This window comes from Balaenoptera musculus, chromosome 12 (assembly GCF_009873245.2).
Source record: "Balaenoptera musculus isolate JJ_BM4_2016_0621 chromosome 12, mBalMus1.pri.v3, whole genome shotgun sequence".
Classification (NCBI taxonomy): domain Eukaryota; kingdom Metazoa; phylum Chordata; class Mammalia; order Artiodactyla; family Balaenopteridae; genus Balaenoptera; species Balaenoptera musculus.
Genome location: NC_045796.1, coordinates 45,051,759 through 45,069,409, shown reverse-complemented (window position 1 = coordinate 45,069,409; position 17,651 = coordinate 45,051,759). Strand labels below are relative to the sequence as shown.

General features: G+C 37.0%; 1 long non-coding RNA gene across 1 annotated transcript in view; it reads left to right on the top strand.

Annotated features, from left to right (window-relative positions):
- The window catches only part of LOC118905507, a 33,619-nt gene extending 17,125 nt beyond the window's left edge, over positions 1–16,494 (top strand). Inside the window, exons 2-3 of the long non-coding RNA XR_005022238.1 lie at positions 12,969–13,100; positions 16,322–16,494. This is a non-coding gene — a long non-coding RNA (uncharacterized LOC118905507). The remainder of the gene's footprint in view (positions 1–12,968; positions 13,101–16,321) is intronic.
- The last annotated feature ends 1,157 nt before the right edge of the window (positions 16,495–17,651 follow it).

Sequence of the window (17,651 nt, the reverse complement as noted above, 5' to 3'; positions counted from 1 at the left end):
AGTGAGGAGAAGTGAGTCAAAACAGGGGAAACCAAGGTCCTCTCAGTAGTTCCAGATGTAAGGTGCCAAAGCCTGGGGAGTCTTCTGTGAGCTTCACTCACATATTCATGGGTGGAATGTTCATTTAAAGGTGTCAGTCTAGGTTGCAAAGTATTTACCCCTACTTTTTAAATACACTTCCACATTTCCTCATCTGAAACCTTTACAGTCCCATGGGTTTGATATTCAGTTTTTCGGTTTTTAGAAAGGAGGTAGATAGGGCGGATATACCATGAATTGAGTACTACCCACAGTGAGTTCTGAGGCAGCACTTCTTAATTATCAAATACATTAATAGGCATGCGGGGAAATGTATGAATATTCACAGTGAGTGGGATAAATAAACACTATCAAGAGCCTCAGGATCACTTCAGGTCAAGTTTTGCTGCCAAATGAGATACAAAAATATTTTCAGAGTTTTTTGGATTTGGAAATTCTGGATGGGGAATCGTGAACCTGGTACAAAGCGTTGTTCCTCTGGCACCCTGTTAATTCCTGTTTGATTCTCAGCAGCAGGGGAGGAGCCGCCCTTATCTGCTCAGGGCTTCCCCATTTCTGCAGGGAAATCCCCAGAGTCCTCCCAGCCCTCATCTGCCTGGAAGAAAACTTGGCCACCCCTTCCCCTTCCCTTAAGCTACTATGAGATGGTTGTCAGTCTACAATCTGTACTAAGTATCTACTGTGCACAGGGCTCAGTTGGGAGATGGAAAGCTAAGCAGAAGATAGACTATTTAGGTTTATTCTTCTTTAGGTAATCCTTCTCTATCCCAGACATCTCACCTGAGCTCCGTCTTATTTCCAACTGCATAATACATAGATCTACTTAGCACTCAAAAGCAACACTGGTTATCCTCCTTCAACCTAGAATCAAACAAAGGACAAAATCTGTTACTTATAATCCTTATCACCATCCATTGAAAGGCCCAAGCTAAAATCAAACTTTCATTTCTTTACTTTTCACACATAATGGGCACTAAATGCTGTTGAATTTCCCATGTGGGCCCCCTTCTCTCCCATCCCACTAAGCCTTCATCACCTCAAGCTGTTTCTGTCTTCCAGGTCTCCTCTCTGCCCCTCATTTTATGCTGTCTCTTACCCATCCACCTCTTTCTCATTGACCTTAGTGATTTTTCAATAATAAAGTATTTTTAACATACTGTTTAAAAATGTCAATGTCATGAAAAATAAAGGCTGAAGAACTTTGCAGATTAAAGGACATGAAAGAGACAAGAAAATGAAACACAATTCATGGTCCTGGATTTGGTTCTACAAGATAAAAATTGTCATATTATAAAGGTCATTATTAGGACAATTGACAAAATTGGAATTACATGGATTAAAATTTCCTGAATTTGAAGATTGTAATTCAGTAATAAAAGAGAATGCCTTTATTCTTGGAAAATACACACTGAACTATTAAGGGGTAAAAGGATTAACTACTCTCAATTAGTTCAGAAAAAAAAATGTGTATATATACATGTGAGTATATATAAATGTGTATGTGTGTATACATATACATGCATATCTATGTCTATTTCTCTATGTCTATATAAATAATATATATGTTATACAGAGAAAGAAAAGAGAAAAATAAAGCAAATGTAGCAAATAGTAATAATTGGTAAATCTGGGTAAAGAGTATACGGGAGTTCTTTGTACTATTCTTGCTTTCTCTAAGTTTGATACTATTTCATCATAAAAACTTACAAAAATTCAATTTTTAAATATTAAACGTGTATTACTTTTATCTAAATACCAAACTTTATTGATAACACACACATACACACACACACACAATTTCATCAGCTTCCCGCTGCCCATGTAAAGAAATTTTAAGCTCCTCAGCATCATGCTCAGGACTTCCTATAATCTGGTCTCAAATTACTTTTCTACCTCACTGTTTCCTTTCCCTATGGGTACTCATTCTGTCCATGATGAAATGATCACCTGTCATTCTTCCTTCTGTGGTTTTTTTCCTGCTATTCTTCTACAAGATGTGCCTTCACTGTTTCTTCACTAGTGACTTCCTATGCTCGCTCTGAGACCAAGCTCAGGAGTCAATTCTGCAGTATCCTCCTCTATAACCCTAGGCAGAGTTAACACATCCCTCCTGTTATGGACTGAATGTTTGTGTTCCCTAAAATTCATATGTTAAGCTGTAACCCCCAAGGTGATAGTATTTGAAGATGGGGACTTTGGAGGGAAAAGGGGTAAGATAAGGTCATGAGGATGGGACCTTTATTTTTTTCTTAATTTATTTTTTATTTAATTAATTAATTTATTTTATTTATGGCTGTGTTGGGTCTTCGTTTCTGTGTGAGGGCTTTCTCTAGTTGTGGCAAGCGGGGGCCACTCTTCATCGCGGTGCACGGGCCTCTCACTATTGCGGCCTCTCTTGTTGCGGAGCACAGGCTTCAGACGCGCAGGCTCAGTAGTTGTGGCTCATGGGCCCAGTTGCTCCGCAGCATGTGGGATCTTCCCAGACCAGGGCTCGAACCCCTGTCCCCTGCATTGGCAGGCAGATTCTCAACCACTGCGCCACCAGGGAAGCCCGGATGGGACCTTTATGATGGGATTAGTGCCCTTATAAAAACAGACACCAGAGAACTTGTCTCTCTCTCCACCATGTGAGGACACAGTGAGACAGTGGCCTTCTGCAGACCAGTCTTCTGGCACCTTGATCTTGGCCTTCTCGGGCTCCAGAATTGTGAGAAATACATCTCTGTTTGTTAAGCTATGCAGTCCGTTATGGCAGCCCATATGTGTATACTACTATGTGTATACGTAGTACTTTGCATAGAGATAAACTATAGCAGTTAGGACTGTCTTATATTAAGTTGATGATGGATCTTTCTCTCCCACCGGAAGTGAATCCTGAGGGCAGCAGCTGTGTGCCTTATCTTTCTGTCTCCAACACAGTGCCTGACCCCCTGGAGTCCAGGCTGGCTGAATGAATGAAGCAGAATCTAAACCTGACCACTTCAATTACTCATTAACTCTACTGTTTGAGTGTGGATTCATTGCCACTTCATTTGAATTTGTGACAAGTTGATTTTAGCATTCGACAAAGAGAGACACAGTTTCTAATGAAGCAAAGGCATTGCATATAGCCCTGCCTGCCTGTTCCTATATCATGAGTTATAGATTTCAATGGTCTTGAGAATTTTTAGTAAAGAATATTTTAATTGAAAACTGTTATTCTGAAAAGAAATAAACTTTCCTTCATATACTTTATATGGACATGAACTAGATAAAGCATGCTTACACTAATGAAGAAAGTTTTTTTAAAAATGAAGTAATGTTATTAATAAATTATGAATAATTCTTTTTCGTTAGGTAGTACAGAGTTAAACAAGGGTAGGAATATTCATCTCTATTTGTTACCTTTACTCCAGCTCATTTTTAATTAAAAAACTTTTTCCTATATAGTCCCCTCCCCAGCCCCTCACTCACAGACATTTCAGCAGATATTTTACTCAAAACAGAACAAAACTGTGCAGCCCATGCTGTGTAACGGAGGAAGTGTGCACAAGATCATTCCCCATTCGAAAGCTGGAGACAGGTTGTATAAATATGAACTAGTTAGTCAAGTTCAAGCATAATTAGGAGGAAGTATTGGAAAATCTTGTAAAGATTAATATATTTGGGCTTCCCTGGTGGCGCAGTGGTTAAGAATCCGCCTGACAATGCAGGGGACATGGGTTCGAGCCCTGGTCTGGGAAGATCCCACATGCCGCAGAGCAACTAAGCCCATGCGCCACAACTACTGAGTCCGCGTGCCAGAACTACTGAAGCCCACGTGCCTAGAGCCCACGCTCTGCAACAAGAGAAGCCACCACAATGAGAAGCCCATGCACCACAGTGAAGAGCAGCCCCCACTCGCACAACCAGAGAAAGCCCATGCGCAGCAACGAAGACCCAACGCAGCCAAAAATTAGTTAATTAATTAAGAAAAAAGATTAATATTTTCCTTAATTCTGAGTTATTTGGTAGTAATTCCTATCAACTCAGAGATCACTTTTGCTTGATTTCTTTGTTTTCATTTCATTCTGTACATGGCCATAAATATTCAGTGAGACCTATAGCAATTGTAAAATCCATCAATTCATTTCTGTGTTCTTTGGAAGACCAGCTGGACTAATTTTGAATGTCCTCAATCACATATTACTACAGTTCTATGTCAACTGTGTTATGGAGTAGGTCTTAGTCTGGGCTGCTATAACAAAATACCATAGACTGGGTGGTTTTTAATAACAGATATTTACCTATCACAGTTCTTCAGGCTAAGAAGTCCAAGATCAAGGTGCCAGAAGATTCAATTGTTGGTAAAGGCCTTCTTCCTGACTTGTAGACCGTCACTCTCTCCCGTGTGCTCACATGGCCTCTCTTTGATGTGTGTGCATGGAGAGAGCCAGAACTCCCTCTCTCTTCCTTTCTTTTATACAGGTACTAACCCACCATGAATACACCACCCTCGAGACCTCATCTCCATCTAAAAGGCCCCAGCTCCTAATACCATCACCTTGGGAGTTAGGGCTTCAATATTTGAATTTTAGGGGAGACACAAACATTCAGTCCACAACAGAGTAGGTTCACTTCCTTTACTGGCTGTTATACAACCTGGCTGCCTCACACACTATTTATCTGCTGACACTGCCTGCCTCCATATTGTACATTGACAGCATTAGAAGCAAGTTGTTCCCTGGTAAGCATTAGACTCAGAAATTCTAGAGTTTTGTTTGCTTGTTTTGTTTTGTTTTGAATCTTGGCTTAACTCTTATAAAGGATTTGTAAATCTTGTAAATGTGTAAAGTAACATAGAACTGGATGTGTCCTTCCTTATTCTAATATATTTTGAAATGAACTGTTTAAACAGAAAATATTTGTTTAAAAATATAGATGAAAACATTAGGAAGGTTGAACATGAAGAATAAATGTCAAAATATTATGGTGATAGTCTGGTATAGTGGATAGAACGAGGGCTTTTTAATGAGAAAGACCAGAGTCCACAGTCTTTTATTTTGTGACGTATTAGCTATATTTTTTAAACAACTTACATAAATCCATTGGGTCTCAAGTATATCTTCTATAAAATGGTGATAATAATACCTATCCTTCTGGGGGGCTGTTTTGAAAATGAAAAAATACATGTAAATTATGAGCTCCAGTGCCTTGAGCATAGTAGATAATCAATAAACAGTAGCTTTTATGATTAATAATTTTAATTCAAGAGAACAAAATAAGAAACTGATAGGTAATTAAAATCTCTGATTGATTATTGCTTTTACCCAAATTTTTAATTTTGTTTAAAACACCCATTAGTAAATTGAACATATTAATAATATCACATAATATTTTATGAAGTTTTATGTCTAAGTAAGTAAATCTGAATCATCTGTTGTAGTGCATGACACATAGTAAGCACTCAATAAATACTCATTTTATTCGCTCCTCCCCAACCTTCACACACATAAATCTATATTTAGGAAGCTTTCTTTCTTCTAAGATGGTCTAGAAAATAACTTTTTTATATACTTAGTCATTAGATATGTCATTTGAATACACACACAACACTCTAAAATGAAGGTCAATTACCTATAGATTATCTGTTATTTTGTGCGAATCTTACTATTGCCACTTTGTGACTTCAGATAACATTAATATATGAACACATTCACCTTTGCTTTTCTTAACTCCAATATGAATATAGCCCAATAGTAATGCATATAAACAACATTCTAAATTTTGCCAACTATTAGAGTCTACTGAATATTTATTATGGCTAGGTTTCCTGGTAGGCACTTTACATATATAATTGCATTCAGTCCCCACAAATTCTTATAGGTAAGTACTGTTTTACAGATGAGGAAGCCAAGGCTCAAAGTCTGGGTTCTATAACTTGTAGGTGGCTTCAGGATACTACATTCTCCAGTTGTTGCCCTTATTTTATAGGCAGCTATTTCTCATCTTTTTTTGTTTAGTTCTTCTTTTCTTCCTAGCTTCTAAATACGGAAGGGTTCTAGACTTGGCCTTTGCCCTCTTCTCTTCTCTGTACATGCTTCCTACCTAGGTTGCTTCATCTACTCAAATGGCTTTGAGTACACTGATGAATCACCTGTAGGCTGAAGAATTCTCTTTTTTTTTTTTTCAGTCACTGTCGAGGTCCTCTTCTTTTATCCAGCCATTCCCCAAAATCTTCATCTGGATGCCTAATAGGTTTCTAACTCTAAACTATATTTTTCTTGGTATTCCCACCCATGCCCTGCAGCTGTGCTCCTACCCCAGCTTTCCTGATCTCAGTCCATTCACCCAGTTGTTCACAACAAAAAACCTGGGAGTCATCCTTTATTTCCCTCTTTTTTTTTTATTACTGGCATTCAGTCTACCAACAGCTTTTTTTTCCCCTAAATGTGCACACTTCTCACCATATTTATCAAACCCACTCTACTTATAGATGTAGATAAGATAGATAGATAGATAGATAGATAGATAGATAGATAGATAGATAAAGATACACCACCATCAACTCTTGCCTGGACTTCAGCAAGACTCGTATCCTGGTTCTACTCATCCCCCTCATAGTTTCCTTTCCACACACAGCCAGAGTGAGCTTTCCAAAACATGAATCAGAACGTGTAATTCTTTTTTACAATGGCTCTCCCCATGGCTTCCCGTTACACTTAGAACAAGTCCAGATGTCCCCTATGGCCACAGGGCCTTTGTGCCCCACCCTGCCTGTGCCTCCAACCTCAGCTCCAGTTTCCTTCCATCTGGCTGGGTGTGCTCCCAACCACTGTGTCTTCTGGCTGTTCCTCCAGTGTGCCAAGCCCTTTCCTGCCTCAGGTCTTTACATGTGCTGCTCCTTCTGTCTGGAATGCTCTTCCTTAGACTTTTGAATGTCTGGCCCTTCACATTATTCATGTCTTACTCAAATACCACCTTCTCAAAGCCTGTCCTGACCAATATATCTGGAACAGAACCCACAGCCTTGCCATTTACTCTTCCCTTGTCCTGCTTTATTTTCTTTGCATCCTTTGTCACAATCCAAAACCGTATCTTTTTTACATGTATGTTCATTTTCATAATGTCTCTCTCTCCCATCAGAATATAAGTATCCTGAGGCAGGGACCTGGACATCTAGCTCACTGCTATATTCCTAGTACCTAAAGCAGTCAGTGAAATACAGTCAAAATAAAGAGAGAGACAAGAAGAGAGAGGAAGACAGAGCTTTGTTTCCAGCTCAGTCTGTTCCATTCCAGCAGGCTGTGCTGACAATTTCATGTTTGTAATTTTTTGCTTGTAACAACAAAAGATTGGCAACAACCCAAATGCCTATCAATAGAGGACTATTAAAAAAATCATGGAACATGCATACAATAGAAAAAAAAAGCCACCTGTATAAAAGAATGAAAAAGATCACAATGACCTATCTCTAAAATAAAATGAAAAGAGTAAGTAGCAGACCTGTGCTCTGACCATCTGCCTTCCTGTCTCTGGGCCTTTACTCATGCTGCTGCTTCTCTCTGAAATGAACTTCTCCAGACCTTTTCACTCTCTGTCAAATAGCACTTCCCAGAGAATGTACCCCAACAAACTATTTAAAATATCTTTTACACCCCCTCATTCATTAATCTCTTGCCTTGCTTTACTTTTCCGCGTGGTAATTATCATCAACCAAAATCATATTATTTACTCATACATTTATGTATTTTTTAAAATTGTTTGTCTCTCCTACAGGAACGTAATCACCATGAGGGCAGGGACCTTGACAGTCTTATTTGCTGCTGCATTGTCAGGGCCTAGAACAGTGGCTGGTGTAAGTTAGAAACAAGAAATGAAATAGAAAGAGGTAGAACTGAGTTTCTAAGTCAGTTTCTGTTTGATTCTAGAGTATATCAACCACCACAATGTGCTACCCCTCATTCTTAAAATCTTCTGTGTTAGGACCTTCGTGCTTTCAGTCTGAAAAGGACCTTAGAGATCATCTAGTCCAAGTTTTGATTTTGCAGAAGAGATGACTGAGCTGAGAGCTAGGTGATGTGTGGAGGTCCAGGGAATGTGGGGTTCAGGGATGAGAGGACTTTTTTTTCTTTTACTTTTTCAGCTTTGGAGTATGTAATGTATTACTTTTTTATTTTAACTACATAAATACATTTTGAAAAATATCAGTAAGATAGTAACCAGTTCAATAATTCGGGCATAAACACTGTAAGGGTTTGGAGGAACGTTAAGTCACTATGGGCACAGTCACTGGTCAGAGCAGCCTTCCTGAAGGATGACATAGCTGGTCCTTAAAGGACAGAAAGGATCTGATGGTGAAGAGGAAGGAGCATTTCAGGAAAGCATTGAAGGAGTAAGGAGTGGTTGGTGGGGGGCCGGGGGTAATCCAGGTATAAGAGGGAGACTCTGAGAGGAGAAACCTATTGCCATCTGTAATATGGTTTACTCTGGAAATAGGAACTGGAACATCAATCTATAAATCTTTAAAGCCAGTAATGGAGAAACTTACTCTCTTATGTTTTTCTGGTTTATATACATTAACCTTATTTTTTTCTTTTCTGTAGACAGATAATGTATGCCAAACAGCAGTTACAGATTATTATGGATTGAATTGTGTTAAAAAAAAATATGTTGATGTCCTAACCCCTAGTACCTCCAAATGTGACTTTATTAGGAGGTGGAATGTTGCAGATGTAATTAGTTAAGATGAGGTCATACTGAGGTAGGGTAGGCCCCTAAGCCAGTATGACTAGTGTCCTTATAAAGAGACAGCCCCGTGAAGACAGAAGCAGAGACTGGAGTTATCTGCCAAGGAACATCTGGGGCTACCAGAAGTTGGAAGAGGCAAGAATGGATCCTCCCTGGAGGCTTGGAGGGAGCATAGTCCTGCCAACACTTTGGTTTTGAACTTCTAGCCTCCAGAATAGTGAGACAATACATTTTTATTGCATTAAGCCACCCAGTTTATGGTACTTTGTATGGCAGCCCTGGAAAAATAATATATAGTTTGTACTTTTACAACCCAATTTTTAAATGAAGCCAAACCATAGTAAACCATCCCACTGCTTTCTGAATGGGTTTATGCAGCACTTGGTGAATTTGATTAGAGCTCTCCCTATATCTTTTTGTTGGTTAGTAATAATGATTGCTTACATAACACCCTTAAATGTGTGACGTCTTTAACTGCTCTTTGCACATAAATCCTTTATAAATTAATTGCAAGCAGAGTTGGAGTAATTCAAGCCACAAAGAGTGAATAACCAGCAGATTCAGACATAGACCTTCTGTTTTCATTTTCTAGTTTAAAAGCTCAAGCTTCAGTAGGCTTTCTTTTCCTTTTCTCTTAGTTGAAGCATTAATTTCTGTGTATAGTCGATCAAATGATTTAGTTATTGCTTTCTTAAAAAGCACAGACTCTAACTTTTTGGCTTTAAGTTCATGAACATGCCTGTCATCTGGTCATTTATTATACCTACTCTCTTGACTATAATAACAGATTTAGAGCTCACTATCCCAATAATTTTGCTAACTCATATCCTGAATTAGAGAGAAAATTCATACAGAAATTAATGATACATATACGTAAACCCTCCTAGGTACAGGGCAATTTTCTCATGGTTTACATCAAGTTTCGCTTTATTTATCTTTGTTTTCAAGGCTCTCAGCCACTGCCTTGATGATTTCCTTTTCCCCATTTTTTTTCTGTCAATGTAATCTCTTATACTAAAACAAGATTTACTATTTTGTCTTTTTCTTTTCCAGTTCATGTGCTTTCATAATAAGGATAAAAGAAAATGTTGCTGTGTTATCATAAGACAGGACTCTAACAGAACAAATTAGGTTTTTCAAATAGATTCTAGTATGAATTACAACATGTTTAAATTGATTGCCCCTCCTTACTTTACTCAACTTCAAATTTAATTCTTAATTAAATTTGAATTCAGTTTTTTTTTTTTTAAGACTTGAGGGTCATGGGAACAAGTTTGAGCTTAGTCACATCATATGGATTTTAATCTTTATAGTTATCTTGTAATGCAAACAAATATTAGTCATTCTAATAAAGGGTTAGAAGAAATGTTTGGACATCTCATAAGAGTTTGGCTCAGATAAGTTATTCCAATAATACATTTTCTCATCTTCAATTATTGCTTTCCTGACTTCTGGTCTCCTGTAAGCTTCTTAAGTTCCATCTGACTCTTAAATGCTTTAAAGTAGTGCTCTGGCTTAAATATATTAGGGGAAATTATCAGATTTGCTTTATTCACAAGATATTACCATTTTATTTGAGGGAGATTTTAATAATTATTATTTTATATTAAATGCTATCAAAAATACATTTTGTAGTTTCCTTTTACATTTTTCCTTAGTCATTCTTCACCGATTCATAATATAAATGGAGAACAGTAGATGGCCCCTCAGTGACTGTTATAAGGATTCTTAAAGAATTGACTGGTGCTACAAACAAGATGAGTTCTTTTAGCCCTTTATCTTCCATGTCCTCAGGGATGCCAAATAAAAGTTGCATTTAGCAATATTTGCTTCTGATATATGGCACCAGCAAGAGCTCCATTCAGGTACAGGAATCTGTGTCAAGAGGCAGGTTCTGGCCCCATTGTTTTAGCATCTGTCTTGCAGCCCCAGACTGAAATTCTTCTAGGAGTGAGCTGAGGGAGGTGAGGTGAGGGTAGCCTGGAGCCTGATTTGCCTCCTCTCTTCTCCTCTCTTAGTTACTTGGGCAGATTCCTCCCCCTCTCTGGATATCAGTTTCCTCATTCGTAAAATAAGGAAATGGCAGATAGCATTTGTTGAACATTTTGTGCCTGGCACGGTTCCAAGCACCTTACGTATAAGATCTGTTTAATCTTCACATACTCTCTCAATCCCCCTCCCCCACCAAAGTGTCCTTGCTCTAGAATGTAAACATCACAGGGCAGGGATTCCATCTGTTTTGTTCATTGGTACCTCTAGAACAGAGCCTGGCACTCAACAAATATACACTGGATATTGAATAAATGAGGTACAGAGACATTAAGTAATTTACTGATGCTCATGAAGCTAGTAAAAGGGACTGAGGAATTGATCCCAGGCTGTTTAGCTCCAGAACCCATACTCTAAAGCACTATGTTATACTGAATAAAATTAGGTAACTGATAGCTTCCAAAGCCATGTCTCATAATGCTGGTTTCACATCAGAATTATATCTGGTGCTTTAAAAAATACTGATGCCACTATCCCCCATTAAACACTCTGATTCTCCTTTAGTGGGTCTGGAGTCACTACATTCTGTCTTAAAATTTCAAGTGCACTGAATTACATCTAAAGTTGAGAATCAATGCTTAAAGTTTATATCAATAAATCTCTTAATTTTATAAATCTTTGAAATTTATTCTGAAAGTAGTTCAGACTGAGTCTGGAAAACAGAAGGTCAAATGGAAGACAGTAGGACCAAAGCCTGCTTCTGAGTTAGGTTCATTATCTGGCTCATGGTTGGGTTCATGGTTGAGATCATGGATCTTTGTACAAAGACTTCCCAACTGGTCCTAAATGTTACATCAGATTAGCCTGTGACTCATAACTAGAGACTTTCTATAGGCTGATCATTAACTAATAATGATCTATGTGATTTAAAATCAGTGGTGTAACCATTAGTGATTTAACCATCTGCCTAAATACCCTATTATATAGACTATACTATGTCTTGTCTACAAGGAATTCAATAATCTTGCACCAGCAAAGGAATGAAATTACTACTCTAATATCCCAGTAAGAAAAGTAACAGTGATAAGGAAAGTTCTGATAGAAAATGTTATCATTGTTTTTATCAAAATAGTAATTAATAATTTTCAAGATTATACTTCCATTTCAGATATCTGTGTCTAACAATAAATGGACAGCAACCCTCCCCCGGGGCTGGACTTAAGAAATTGTTTTTTACACAGCTTTCAATTAATGATCCACGCTCTACTAGATAAACAGAATTTTTGAAAAGTACTTTTTGGTGAAGCATTATCCCTTCAATTTGTCAGATAATCTTTACCACAACAGTGCAATAGAATATAGCGCTGAATGACCTGAAATAACATCCAGCCCAGGAAGACTGGTATTTGATTGTGCTGTAGATGACTTCCTGAAACTAATTACAGTAACAAATGTGTTTAAAAGTGCCTGTGAAATTGATTGAGCTTCTTAAGAAAAAAAGTACTGTGCAGATATCTTAACTCATTTACTTCTAAAAATTCTGTTAGTTTACGTTAGTATAAATTATACAAAAAGTGGATGCCAATTCAGGATTAAATGTGCAAGAAATTTATTAGGGTAAAAGCCGGTGACAGAAAACGGAGAGGGAAAATGGGGAATGTGAAATGTAAATCTGATCATATCTTGGTCTTACTTAAAATCCTACAATGCCTTCTTGTGGCCCTTAGAGCATATGCAGTACCTTGAACATGGCCTGTAAGGCTCTGCCTGATTCACTTACCTTCTCAACCTCTTTCGATTCTTTGCCCTTCACATTCTTCACTCCAGACATGTTGGTAAACTCCTAGCTTCTTGAAAATGTCCTTCTCTCCCATTCAGCGGCCTTTGCACTTGATAGGCAGTCCCTACCTTTTCATAGAGTAGCTAAATCTTACTCCACCTTCACATCTCAGTTTAATCATGACTTCTTCTGGGTACTGTCTCTGACACTCCATCAAATTCCTTGCCCCTTTCATCATTTTTGATAAAACCTAATGCACTGTGTTGCAACTGGGGGAGATAGATGGGCTCCTGCAAGTTAAGATGTTTATACGACTTCTGTTTTGTCACAGTGTGATGCTCTGATGCGTGTTATGTAATTTTCCTCTGCCTTGCAGTAAAGACCACTACTCTCTGTTTTTACAGTTCTGCCTTGTCAAATGCCAACCCATTTATAATTTGTTGTCTGACAGCATGCATTCCGATATTTTCCTGGCCCATCACAATAGTAACTGGGAGAGAGTCCGCATCCTGAAGGAGCTCAGAGGACACGAAAGCAGAAGCCTGAGAAGCAAGAGCCTACACAGAAGAAAGGAAGATCTGAGGTAAGGGTTCTCTTCAGCTCTTTCTGTGAAAGAAAAACCTTTATGTTTGGAATATCTTAGGAGCTGCTTGTGCCAAAGTGATGAAATCTTTTGGAAGTTATTGTGATCTTCTTACTTCTTTAGATCTTGTTGATAATATTTAAATGGTGACAACATAACACTGTTTGACCCTCTGTCCCACTCTCTGCCATGTACTTTCATCTAGTGCTATGGCAGTCTAGGTGTCTTTTGGCTGATGCTGAGGTGGCCAAATCCTGACTCACTACAGTCATACTCTGTCTCTCTCTTGCTTGGCCAAGGAAACTGTTACATTCTCTCTTCACTTGTCAAATGTAAAGATATTGGGTGCTCCCTAAAATTTACTGCTGAGCTATGGGGCATGAATTAGAATGGAGACTTCATGGAAAGAAAAGTAAAATATATCTAAATCTAAGTGGGGGAAATAGGGTATAAGAGCAAAATGAAGCAGAAAAATTACTAGACAGGTGAGAAAATAAATATATTTTCCTAAATCCACTCCAGTGGAAAAAGGGAAAGGCCAAATAGAAATATAACCCTAAGTAGACTCTTCAAAATGATGACAGTCAGGCAGTTAGATTTTCATGACAGTTCACATTTACTAAACTGTAGCCTTGAGACTCATGTTGGAGGTCATTTATATGATCTTCAAATATTCAGGCCTTCTACGTAGGCCTTATCACTCCAGGGAAAATGGATTGGCGGATTCTAAAGGGGTTTACATTGCAGATAGTAAGAAGAGGAAAGAACAGGGAAAAGTCAGGGAAAGGTATCTTCAGCTGGTATACTGCCATCTTCTCCAGAACAGACTCTGTTTTCCTCAGTTACCTAGTTACCCAGCACATCACAAAGAGTAATCTATTGGCTCTTAGGTACTAAAAGAGGTGAATCAAAGACTTCAGGAGATTATCTCCTAGTAGAAAATTAAAATAGGTGTTTCATGGATTTCTCCCTTTCTTCCATCACAAGGTGAAACAGGTAAGAAAGAGGAGGGTTAGGTTAAGGGGCAGGGTTAGAATAAACTTTTAAGCTTCCAGATGTGACCTGGAGAGCTTATAACTGACCCTGAATGATCTTGTATGGTGTTGGGGTTCCAGAAAAGGTAGAATCCGAGGAAGATGGATTTTATCATCAGGATCTTGGACAAATGATTTGCTGGTGTCCAAGGGATAGAAATCACTGGGATTACAGGGTATTTAGAGTTTAGAACTTTAAAGCATTCTCATAATACTTGACTACAGAATGCTCCCAGTAAGTATTTCTATTTGTTATCAATGGGCCCATTATTGGTATATGCTTCATACCTCATTGGCCATTTTACATAGTTTTTAGAAAATGCCTTATTGTATATTTTATCTGCCTAATTTTGAGGATAATTGAAACCATTATGTGTGTTATTAAGAAATTATGTTCTTACACAAGAAGCTTAGAGACACGACTGCTAAAGTCAGACTCTTGATTGCATTTTCACTTCTTTCAGTACAAGTTCAAGTCTGTTCCTCCTTCACGGAGGCCAGAGCAGTATATCAAAGCCAGAAGTACAGCTAGTCAGCAGAGTTCAGATTCTTTCCTGCTTCCCTGTGGGAGGGGTCAAGAATACAAACATCCTCAGTTGCTACAGCAGGAGGGAACATTAGTCCATTAACAGAACCAAACAGGAAGCACCAAATAGACATTTCTTCTATTTATTTTGTGACTATGAAGAAACATGTAGTTTAGTTCTTTGAATAAAATTTGTCAGTAAAGCATAGAACACAGAAAAGGTGTAGTCATTTTGGTTAAACTCTGACTGCAAAATGATTTGATGCTGTTTTTCATTTTGTTTCCTACAATTTATGCAATACTACATTCTTAGGATGTTGGAATTTTACCATATCTTAAGTTATTTTTTCTTTTTTAAACTATGAACCAGCAACTTAACATTTGCTGCAGCCTATTGAGATTCACATTATGATTCTCAAGTTTTTAATGAAATTTCCCAGATATTTCCTCTCTAGATCCAAGAGGATGTGCATATATTGAGCAGAATAATTTTACCTCCCTTCAGTTTTTAATAGGATTCTGAAAATGACAGATAAGGCCAGGAAATACCCCAAATACTTCAGAGGTTTGTTTGCCTTACCAAAAATTTTAATCTCAGTATGTTAGTTGGTTATCCACCCCATTACGTCAGATTAATTCTATTACTTCACTGTCAGTGATAGCAGATAAGAAATTGAGGCAGTGTAATGATTTAAACAAGCCTAATGAAGGAGCAAAAGGAAATATAATTTGTATATTTATGAGTATTTCCAGAAATAGGACAACAAGCCACTTTATTACTCTTATAATTACATGGAATCTCTTAATTCTAAAACATATTTGGCCTGCTGGTTAAAAGGAAAAAAATGTTCCGTGTCAGTTTCCCTCATTATTTTTCTCATCCATCCTGTGGTGTACCAAAGATGGGATGATGTAAGTGGTCCACCCCTAGTATAGGCAATAAGGGAGTGCTTTGTGTGTAGAAAATTTTAAAGGGATAAAATAAAATAATAATAATAAAAAGCCAGCCTGCTTTTTATTATCACTATGCACTGACAATTCTAAGCAATGCCAATGATACTACTTCTCTCTGAAAAAAAAACTTTTGTTGGTCTAAGTTCTAAACAACTGCTGCCATTACTGAAATTTAATAATATATATGTAAGCTGAGAATTACCATTTCTTTGGTTACCTATTCTTTAACAAACATTGTAGTCTACATGGAAATAAACCTAACTCCTCTGGACATGGACTCAGCTACACATGTTTATTTCAAGAATAAGCAACCAAGTTCTGTTTTTTTCATTTTCATAATCACTGTGCTATAATTGTTTAGTTTGAATCTATGTTTAAACACAGGATTATATAGTACCACAGCAGTTAGAGATATGAACTGAGCCTAAGCAAGTTCAAATAATTCGTAACCATTACACACTTCGGAGAATTTTACTGAATATAACAGAAATTTATGATGAATTTTCTGGTGAAAGTATTTTAGTGGAAATTTTTCAACTGCAGAAACATTTGAAAGCTGCTAGAGCTGATCCCAAAGAACAAAGACATGGACAGTATTGCAGTTTCTGGAAGTTACTATGAAATGGGATTTTTATGAAACTCTGATAAACTTATCTTTATTTTAAAGCTTTTCTAATTACTTGTGTATCTATTTCTTCATGTGAAAGAAACATTTGAAATTAAAATAGTGTCCTTCAATCAACTATGAGTGAGGCCGTACCAATTCTATTGACCATGAATATGTGAAGATCAATTTGACAAAGCCATTGACAAATGTGCAGAAGTGAAGGCTTATAGCAGAAAGCACAGTGGAGTTATTCATCACCATCACCATGGGGACCAAAATGTAAGTATGAATATTTTTCTCCTTTTTCCAAAAAACACATCAATGTACTTAAACGTATTAAAACTTTATTTTTTTGCATTTATTAATTTTTTATTAACATTATTATTTATGTAAAATTTAATAAATGGTCACTGCATTTCTTTTCTGGACATAATAATTTTTGTTTGTTTTATTTCATGATTATTACTGAAAATATTTTAGGGGGAGAGGTGTTAAAAATGGTCCCTTTCAGGTGTCAAATACACTAGGTGTGCCACTGCATCCATCTTTTCATTTTAACTCAAAAGAAATAAAACACATTCTTGATCTTTTTAGTAACACAACTTTGGTTTTGAAAATTATGCCAGAAAGCAGTTCATTTTAATAAGGCAAACTTTTAATAAGAAATAGAAGTACCCTTAAATACAGCTCTCATGCACTGTAGATTCTGGTAATAATTACATTTCTAATAAATGTATGCTTCATGTCTTAACTATTTCGTATAAGCTTAGTAGGATGAAAAAAATACAAAAAATACAGCCTGTTGAAATTTAGACATGAAGAAATAGAAATTATGAATATCTCATAACAACTGAAAAAAGTTGAATCTCTAATTTAAAACCTTCCAATATAGGTCCAAATAGTTTCACTATTTAACTCTAGCAAACGTTTAATGAATAAACATCTTTTATGCTTTTTCAGAAAACAGAAAAAAAACAGATAACACTCTTCAACTTAATTTATGAGGCCAGCATAACCTTGACATCAAAACATGAACAGGAAATTATGAAGAAGAAATTTCTGGGCAATCTCAATCATGAACATATATATCAAAATTCTTAATTTCAGCTAACCAAACAACATGTACAAACAATAATATGTCACAAATAAGTTGAGTTTGTTGTAATTACGCAATGTTAGTTTAACATTAGAAAACTAATCAGTAGAATTTACCACATTAAAAGAATAAAAGGAAAAAATTATATTATCATCTTACTAGAAAAGCAGTTGATTAAAGTCAGCATTTGTTTATGATTAAAAATGTCTTTTGGCAAACTAAGAATAGAAGAAAATTTCTTTAATCTAATAGAGGTTATCTACAAAACACCAATAGCAGACACCATGGAAATATTGAAAGCTTTCCTTCTGAGATCAGGAATAAGACAAGTATG